The sequence below is a fragment of the Anomaloglossus baeobatrachus genome, chromosome 3 (assembly GCF_048569485.1).
Source record: "Anomaloglossus baeobatrachus isolate aAnoBae1 chromosome 3, aAnoBae1.hap1, whole genome shotgun sequence".
Classification (NCBI taxonomy): domain Eukaryota; kingdom Metazoa; phylum Chordata; class Amphibia; order Anura; family Aromobatidae; genus Anomaloglossus; species Anomaloglossus baeobatrachus.
Window position 1 is genome coordinate 7,570,274 of NC_134355.1, and position 8,816 is coordinate 7,579,089.

General features: G+C 55.3%; 1 pseudogene; it reads right to left on the reverse strand.

Annotated features, from left to right (window-relative positions):
* Positions 1-336: 336 nt before the first annotated feature.
* Positions 337-397, reverse strand: LOC142297938 (U7 small nuclear RNA; annotated as a pseudogene).
* Positions 398-8,816: the final 8,419 nt, after the last annotated feature.

An 8,816-nucleotide genomic window follows, 5' to 3' on the forward strand; every position in this document is an offset into this window, starting at 1 on the left:
CCCGAGCCCAAGCTTTCTCATTTTACTTAGCAGTCTTTTATGTGGGACAGTGTCAAATGATTTACCGAAGTGGAGATAAATGACATCCAATGATTCTCCTCGGTCCATGTGAGAACTTACATCCTCATAGAAGCTGATCAGGTTAGTGTGACAGGAGCGATCCTTCATAAATCCATGCTGATATGGAGTTAAACAGTTATTAACATTGAGACATTCCATAATAGTATCCCTTAAAAACCCTTCAAACATTTTACCCACGTTCTCCACGTGATACACATCACACTGGTGATCATCAGTCTCAGACACAGGAATAACTTTTCTACTCTTCACAGACATTTGAGCTTTTCAGCATTTGCCAAAAAGCAGTTAAACAAATAGTAAAAGAGCTATAAACCTGGGTCACATGGAGCGTTTCCCCGACCTCCCCTCCCCCATCACCATCAATATCATGGAGACGACACCGCACAGATCCATCATCTGAGAAATCATCACAGAATAGAAAGATCCCTCCAGATCACAGATCACAGCTGTATAATGATCGGCAGATCCTCCATATATAATGATCCCGGAGAGATCAAGTCAGGAGGAGGCAACAGGAATCCACCAAGAGACCACCAGAGGGGAATCTGAATAGCTCCACCCCCTTCTGGAAACCACACCTCCTTCCTCCAAGGCTCCTCCCACCTCCACAATCAGCAGCACCAGCCCTGGAGCCTCAGGGGAGGGAGATTGTTACATTGAATCTCAAGGAGGTGGATGGAAGCGTCTCACAAGTCTCGAGTCTCACAAAGTAGATCACACGATATCAAGAACTCTCCATGTCAGATATCAGATCACAGATAATGGTGCAATCAGTGGAGTGTGCTGCGGTCGCCCCTTGTCACGAACCACCGGGGGGGTCACTCAGAAATCCCCCGCGCTGGCTACCAGTACGTCACAATCGGGGGGTAACAAGTGGGGGGTCACCCCTCCTTTATACCTCCCGACCGACAGACAGAGCACGTGATGCGCTCTCTAGCGCCCCTCTTATAGTCAGGCCAATTATGGAATTGCCCGACCATAAGCAAGGAGGCCGCTATACTACTTATGCCGATTATTGAAGGGTCCCCGGTGAGAGTAGGGTATATATTCCCCCGACCTCCGCGGGCGGAATATATAAAATCTCCCCGAATCTCACTGGCCTCCCCACAATAATCCTTGGCACAATTCGCTGCCACCAACCGATTTACGGTAACTATTAGCCGAACACACAGACGTGGGATTCAAGATCGAGATAACAGAACAGCCCAAGATTAATTATATAATTTAATCAGCCTAAAGCACACTAGAAACTACAATATATACAATAGGGAATCTACAGAATATACATATGTCAGAGTACAGTTACAATCAAAGCATGGGTTACAAACAGGCATACACAGTTCCAGCAGTTACCTTGTTGCGTCTGGCCACAGGGGGGCGCTGTAGACCAGGTTTCCAGGAACTCCCTCACAGGTCTTTCCCAACCAGGCCCCCGAGCAGAAGAACACTGGAAAATGGCCGAAGTAGGGTTATCAACCTGGCCAAATCCAGGTCCCCTCCTACCTTAGTGACCTCACAGGGAAGCACTGCCACTCCCCCTGCATGGATCAGAATTATCCAGCAAAGGGGATATTGGCCATAACTTTGCCTGGGAGCGTCGTAGGCGGACGCCAATGCTCTCATTGTGACAGTTATGAATTTAGCTACAGAACGAGGGGACTCATGACCTGTCTGCCAGTTCCCCATTGGCTGATATCACGCCTGGGGCATTTCCCAATGTCCTGCTCCCATAAAAAGGGGGTGCCGGCATCGTCCACATGCGGAGACACCATTTTTATGGTTGCCATATTTATCGGAAATATGGCTTGCGAGATATGAACCATTTTTTACTGGAGTCGTTCTGTCTGGCTATTTCCATAGCCTTGCTAACTAGCTAGCAGCTCCTACTACAGGGTGACGGCAGGGAGTCATCCTGTGTCCATTGTCCTAAAGCCACCTAATTTCCATATCACAGGACATGGCCATGGGATTTGTTGCTAAACCAGTTGTGTGAAGGAAAGGGGGGGTGACACCAGGAGAGGGCTTCCTGACATACTTAATATCATGATTTATCGTCATATCTCCGGATTTACCTCACACCTCCCCCCTTTTGAGGGCGCTAGGGGGCAGCACACTCCGGTGTTCCCCCGTGCGCCCGTCCGCGACCTCTCCTTGTCGGGACAGCCCGTCTGCGTTACCGTGGTCACGGCCCCTTTTGTGGCGAATGGTGAAGTTGTATTGCTGGAGCGCAAGGCTCCATCGCAACAATCGCCCATTCGTCCCAGAGACGGTGTGCAACCAGCTGAGGGGATTGTGGTCCGTCTCCACGATGAAGTGGCGCCCGTATAGATAGGGTTGCAGACGCTGCAGGGCCCACACTATGGCCAGGCACTCCTTCTCCATCGTGGAATAGGCAACTTCCCTTGGTAACAGCTTCCTGCTCAGGTACAAGACTGGGTGCTCTTGGCTCGCAGAGTCCACCTGGCTGAGCACCGCACCGAGGCCGAAGTCACTGGCGTCGGTCTGTACTACAAACGGCCGCGTGAAGTCGGCTGCCTGTAGCACGGGCGGGCTGGACAGGGCGTCCTTTAGGGCCCGGAAGGCTGTCTCGCAGTCCATTGTCCAATCGACTGCAGAGGGCAGCTTCTTCTTGGTGAGGTCCGTCAAGGGCTTTGCCAGGCTACTATAGCATGGAACAAACCTCCTATAGTACCCAGCGGTCCCCAAGAAGGACATCACCTGCTTCTTGGTCCTGGGGGTGGGCCAGGATGCGATGGCTTCCACTTTCTCAGGCTCGGGCTTCAGTGTTCTCCCACCTACCCGGTGACCGAGGTACTGGACCTCGCTCATGGCCAGCTGACACTTTCCCGGCTTGATGGTCAAACCTGCCCGGTGGATCCGCCTGAGCACCTGTGCTAGATGCTCTAGGTGGTCCTCCCAGGTGGGACTGAAGACGGCAATGTCATCCAGGTACGCGGCCGCGTACCCTTCAAGTCCCTTGAGCAGGGTGTTGACCATCCGCTGGAAAGTGGCAGGGGCATTCCTCATCCCGAATGGCATCACCGTGGACTCGTACAGTCCAAATGGGGTAATAAAGGCAGAGCGTTCCCTGGCCTTGCGAGTCAGGGGGATCTGCCAATATCCCCGGCTCAGATCCATGATGGTCAGGTACTGAGCCCCGGCCAACTGATCGAGCAGGTCATCGATGCGTGGCATTGGGTACGCATCGGCGACCGTGACCGCATTGAGCCCCCTGTAGTCCACGCAGAACCGAGTGGTTCGGTCCTTCTTAGGGACGAGGACTACAGGCGAGGCCCAAGCGCTGTTGGATGCCTGGATCACCCCCAGCTTCAGCATCTCGTCAATCTCCTGGCGCATGTGTTGCTGCACCTCCAGGGAGACCCGATATGCTGAACGCCGGATCGGGGGATGATCCCCAGTGTCCACGTGATGGACAGCCAAGTCAGTCCTTCCGGGCTGGTTGGTAAACAACCCCCGGAAGGGGAGGAGTGTGGCCCACAGCTGGGACCGTTGGTCTTCCAAGAGCTGGTGGCCAACCTCCACATCCTCAATGGATCCGCCTGCCCTAACCTGGGCTAGCATATCCAAGAGGGTTTCCGCTTCTCCCTCCTCGGGCAGGTTGCACACTGGGAGCGCACATGCCTCCCGCTCATGATGTGCCTTCATCATGTTCACATGGAAGGGCTTCCGCCTTCCACGGGCAGGGTCCAGGGTGACCAGGTACGTTACAGGGTTGAGCTGCTGGTACACGAGGTATGGGCCTTCCCAGGCTGCCTGAAGCTTGTCCTGTGGTACGGGGACCAGTACCCACACCTTTTGACCCACTTGGTAGGTCCTCTCACAAGCGTTCTGGTCGTACCAACGCTTCTGATCGGCCTGGGCTTGAGCCATATTGTCGTGTACCAGTTGCGTCAAGGCCTGCATTTTGTCCCGGAAGCGCATGACATACTCGATAACCGACACTCCAGGGGTGGCCAAATCCCCTTCCCAAGCCTCTTTCACCAGAGCCAGGGGGCCCCGCACACGTCGCCCGTACAGGAGCTCAAACGGTGAGAATCCTGTTGAGGCCTGTGGAACCTCCCGGTAAGCAAATAACAGGTGTGGGAGATACCGCTCCCAGTCACGCCCATGGGAGTCGACCAACATCTTAAGCATCTGCTTTAAGGTGCCATTGAACCGCTCGCACAGGCCATTAGTCTGTGGATGGTACGGGCTGGCCACCAGATGTCGCACCTGGACTTGCTTACAGAGGGCCTCCATCAGCTGGGACATGAATTGGGTCCCCCGGTCAGTGAGCATTTCCTGGGGAAAACCCACTCGGGAGAAAATCTCCAGCAATGCGGTGGCCACCTTGTCAGCCCGAATGGACGACAAGGCCACTGCTTCTGGGTACCGGGTGGCATAGTCCACTACCGTCAGTATGAAGCGTTTCCCGGAGCTGCTGGGGATGGCCAGCGGGCCGACCAGATCCACAGCCACCCTCCTGAAAGGCTCATCGATGATTGGCAGAGATACCAGTGGGGCTTTGGGGCGTGGCCCCGCCTTCCCCACTCTCTGACAGGTTTCACACGAACGGCAGTAGGCAGCCACATCGGCCCCCATTTTTGGCCAGTAGAAATGCTGGTTTAACCTGGCCTTGGTCTTAGCGATCCCTAGGTGTCCGGCCATCGGAATCTCATGTGCGATCCGCAACAACTCCGTCCGGAACGGATAGGGTACCACCAACTGTCGGTCCCTGGGCCACGCCTCCGGTGAACCCTGCTGGACCGTGGCCCGGTACAGCCGTCCTTGGTCCCAGACCACTCGCTCCGGGTCCGAGTCCGAGGGAGGCTGTGCCGCCTGCTCCTTAAGAGCTTTCAGGCTGTCGTCAGCTTCTAACGCTGCCTGAAACCCCTGACTAGATGTGGCCAGAATCGACGAGACTGTCACATCTTCGGTCAGTACCCCGGGACCTGTGTCCTGGCCTCCACCTGACTCGGCTGCCACTTGGTCAGAAGGGGAAGAGCTATCGGACCTCCGGGAGGCCCCTTGGCTTCCAGCACTCCCACTGCGGGTGACAGCGGCCACAGCCGCTGCGACCGTGGGTCGTGCCTGCTCCTCCTCCGTTCCTGACCAAGTCGCCGGTTCAGGCAGACCTACCTGGCTTCCTGACACCCCGGTTGTGGGGGAACCATGCACCGAGATCTTACCTGGGAGCACTTCCGCTCCTGGACCGGCCCCAATCTCACCTGCCTGTTCCCCTCCTGCAGCAACAGAACCCCGGTGTGAAATCTCTGGGGACCCCACATTTGCTGTGGTAGCCCCCACCCCACACACTGGTCCTCCCCCTGCAGCACCCTGCTCTCTGCTTATCCCTGCAGAGGGCAACAGATCCCAGCTCACAGGCTGGTTACTTGTAGAGGCATTGTCACACCTTTCTCTGACCCCCTCCCCTGTCACAGCTGCAGCTGAGTGTGTGTCTATGGTGTCTATGCAAGCAGAAATATCAGAGTTCACTCCCTCCTCCCTTACATCATTCATAGATAACACATTAACATTGTTAGGAGTCATGTCAGTACGGGCTGAAGGTTCAGACCTTGGGGGGGGCCCAAACTGGGAGGTTATCTGCCCCAAATCTGTCCCAAGTAGCACGTTTGCAGGGATCCGATCAGTTACCCCCACCTCCCTCACCCCCCGCCCTGCGCCCCAGTCCACATAAATGTCAGCAACAGGCAGCGCCGGGTCAGTGCCTCCAATCCCGGAGACAGCGAGGGTTTTTCCAGGGATCAAGTCTTGGGGGGACACCATCTCAGGCCGCACCAGAGTCACCTCCGAGGCGCTGTCTCGCAGTCCTATGGTCACAGACCGGCCGACGGTGACAGGTTGGAAGCTGTCCAGGGACCTACCACCACCCCCACCCACACAATACACCTTGGGCGGCCCTTGGGACGGGGACGGAGCCGGGGCCTTGGGACGCTGAGGGCACATGGCCTTGAAGTGTCCAGGTAGGTTGCACTGGTGGCACCGTCTTGGTTCCGCCACGGGCCTGGAGAGGGGAGTTGAGGGGGACACCCCCTGCAGTCTAGGGGCAGGTGGGGCAGTCGCAGAATTCATCTTACCCCCTCTCCAGGTGCTGCTGGTGGCCGCTCTCCTGGCCTCAGGGGCCCGGTTGTTGGTGTAGTCATCGGCAAGGGCAGCTGTAGCCGTGGACCCCTTTGGCTTCTGGTCTCGGATGAACTGGCGGAGATCCTCAGGGCAGTTCCACAAGAGTTGCTCCGTGATGAACAAGTCCAGGATCTCCGGTCCGGTGGAAAGCTGCAGGCCTTGGGTCCAGTGGTCGGCAGCTCGGGCAAGTGCCCGCCGGTGGTCAGCCCAGGAGTCCTTTGGTCCCTTCTGTAGGCTCCGGAACTTCTTGCGGTAGGACTCTGGAGTGAGGTTGTACTGTTGGATCAGGGCCCGCTTGATGGTGTCGTAGCCCTGATCTGCCTCAGCAGGCAAGTCCCCAAGGATATCCAGGGCCTTACCCCTTAAACGGGGGGTCAGGTATTTGGCCCACTGGTCCTTGTTCAGATGGTGCTGCAAGCAAGTCCGTTCAAAAGCAGTCAAGAAAGAGTCCAAGTCTCCATCCTTCTCCAGCACTGGGAAGTCCTCAACACGGACCTTTGGAAGTTTGGTGTCTTGAAGGTCACGTGTGGCTGATGAGGGCCGGAGCTGAGCTAGCTGCAGCTGGTAGTCACGCTCTGCCTGGCGCTCTTCACGCGCTGCCTGCCGCTCCGCAGCCTCAGCCTCACGCGCTGCTTGCCGCTCTGCCCTGCGCTCTGCCAGGAGTTCCTTGTAGCCCTTCTGGTCTCCAGCCTGGAGAAGGGCCATAGCCATTTGAAGAAGGCTATCCGAGCCTCCCAGGCTCGGTGGAATGGCACGTGGTGATCTGCGGCACGCTGCAGAGCTAGGCGATTCACTGTCCCTTTCAGAGCGGAGGGCTGGCATCTGGCTCGTTGAGGAACCTTGGGTGAGCTCCTCCTCATCTTGTCCAGCAGTGCCAGGTTGCGCAATGTCCTCGGCAGAACGGTTTTCTGGCGTCGAGCTCCTGGAGGACTCGTGGGCAACCTCCTCATTGCTGTCCACAGCACCGTCCTCCCTCTCTTCGGCTCCTGCCTTAGCATTGGCCAGTTGCATAGCTCTGCTCCTGGTGCCATCAGCCATTCTTGCAGACTTTTGGTCACTGACACAGAACTGACACCTGATGCCTCCACACACCTTACAGTATCTGCACTCTGACACTCTAGTGTTGAGCTAGTCTGAAGACCCCAGCAGCCACAGCTGCTGCAGGCAGTCTTTAGTGTCTGGGAGTATGGGTCTCACACTCACACACACTATTATCTCGATCCCACCGCTATGCCACCAATATGTCACAAACCACCGGGGGGGGTCACTCAGAAATCCCCCGCGCTGGCTACCAGTACGTCACAATCGGGGGGTAACAAGTGGGGGTCACCCCTCCTTTATACCTCCCGACCGACAGACAGAGCACGTGACGCGCTCTCTAGCGCCCCTCTTATAGTCAGGCCAATTATGGAATTGCCCGACAATAAGCAAGGAGGCCGCTATACTACTTATGCCGATTATTGAAGGGTCCCCGGTGAGAGTAGGGTATATATTCCCCCGACCTCCGCGGGCGGAGTATATAAAATCTCCCCGAATCTCACTGGCCTCCCCACAATAATCCTTGGCACAATTCGCTGCCACCAACCGCTTCACGGTAACTATTAGCCGAACACACAGACGTGGGATTCAAGATCGAGATAACAGAACAGCCCAAGATTAATTATATAATTTAATCAGCCTAAAGCACACTAGAAACTACAATATATACAATAGGGAATCTACAGAATATACATATGTCAGAGTACAGTTACAATCAAAGCATGGGTTACAAACAGGCATACACAGTTCCAGCAGTTACCTTGTTGCGTCTGGCCACAGGGGGGCGCTGTAGGCCAGGTTTCTAGGATCCTTGCCACAGATGTTTCCTACACGTGCCCCCAGCGAAAAGAACACTGGAAAATGGCCGAAGTAGGGTTATCAACCTGGGCAGATCCAGGTCCCCTCCTACCTTAGTGACCTCACAGGGAAGCACTGCTCCACCCCTGGCTTGAGTTATGGACAATCCACAACATGGAATATCGGCCATAACTTTGCCTGGGAGCGTCGTAGGCGGACGCCAATGCTCTCATTGTGACAGTTATGAATTTAGCTACAGAACGAGGGGACTCATGACCTGTCTGCCAGTTCCCCATTGGCTGATATCACGCCTGGGGCATTTCCCAATGTCCTGCTCCCATAAAAAGGGTGTGCCGGCATCGTCCGCATGCGGAGACACCATTTTTATGGTTGCCATATTTATCGGAAATATGGCTTGCGAGATATGAACCATTTTTTACTGGAGTCGTTCTGTCTGGCTATTTCCATAGCCTTGCTAATGAGATACAACTCTTGTTACAGGGTGACGGCAGGGAGTCATCCTGTGTCCATTGTTCCCACACCACCTCATTTCCATATCACAGGACATGGCCATGGAGGTGTAAGTGGAACACTGAGAACAAGAAGGGAGGGGGCACTGCCAGGGAGTGATGAGGGACTATGACTGGAGTCATAATTCATCTTCATATCCCGGGATTTGCCTCACACTCACCTTTCATCTGTTAATCATCAGAACTTCCCTTGGTGTCCTTAAAGGGAACCTGTCAGGTGCAATA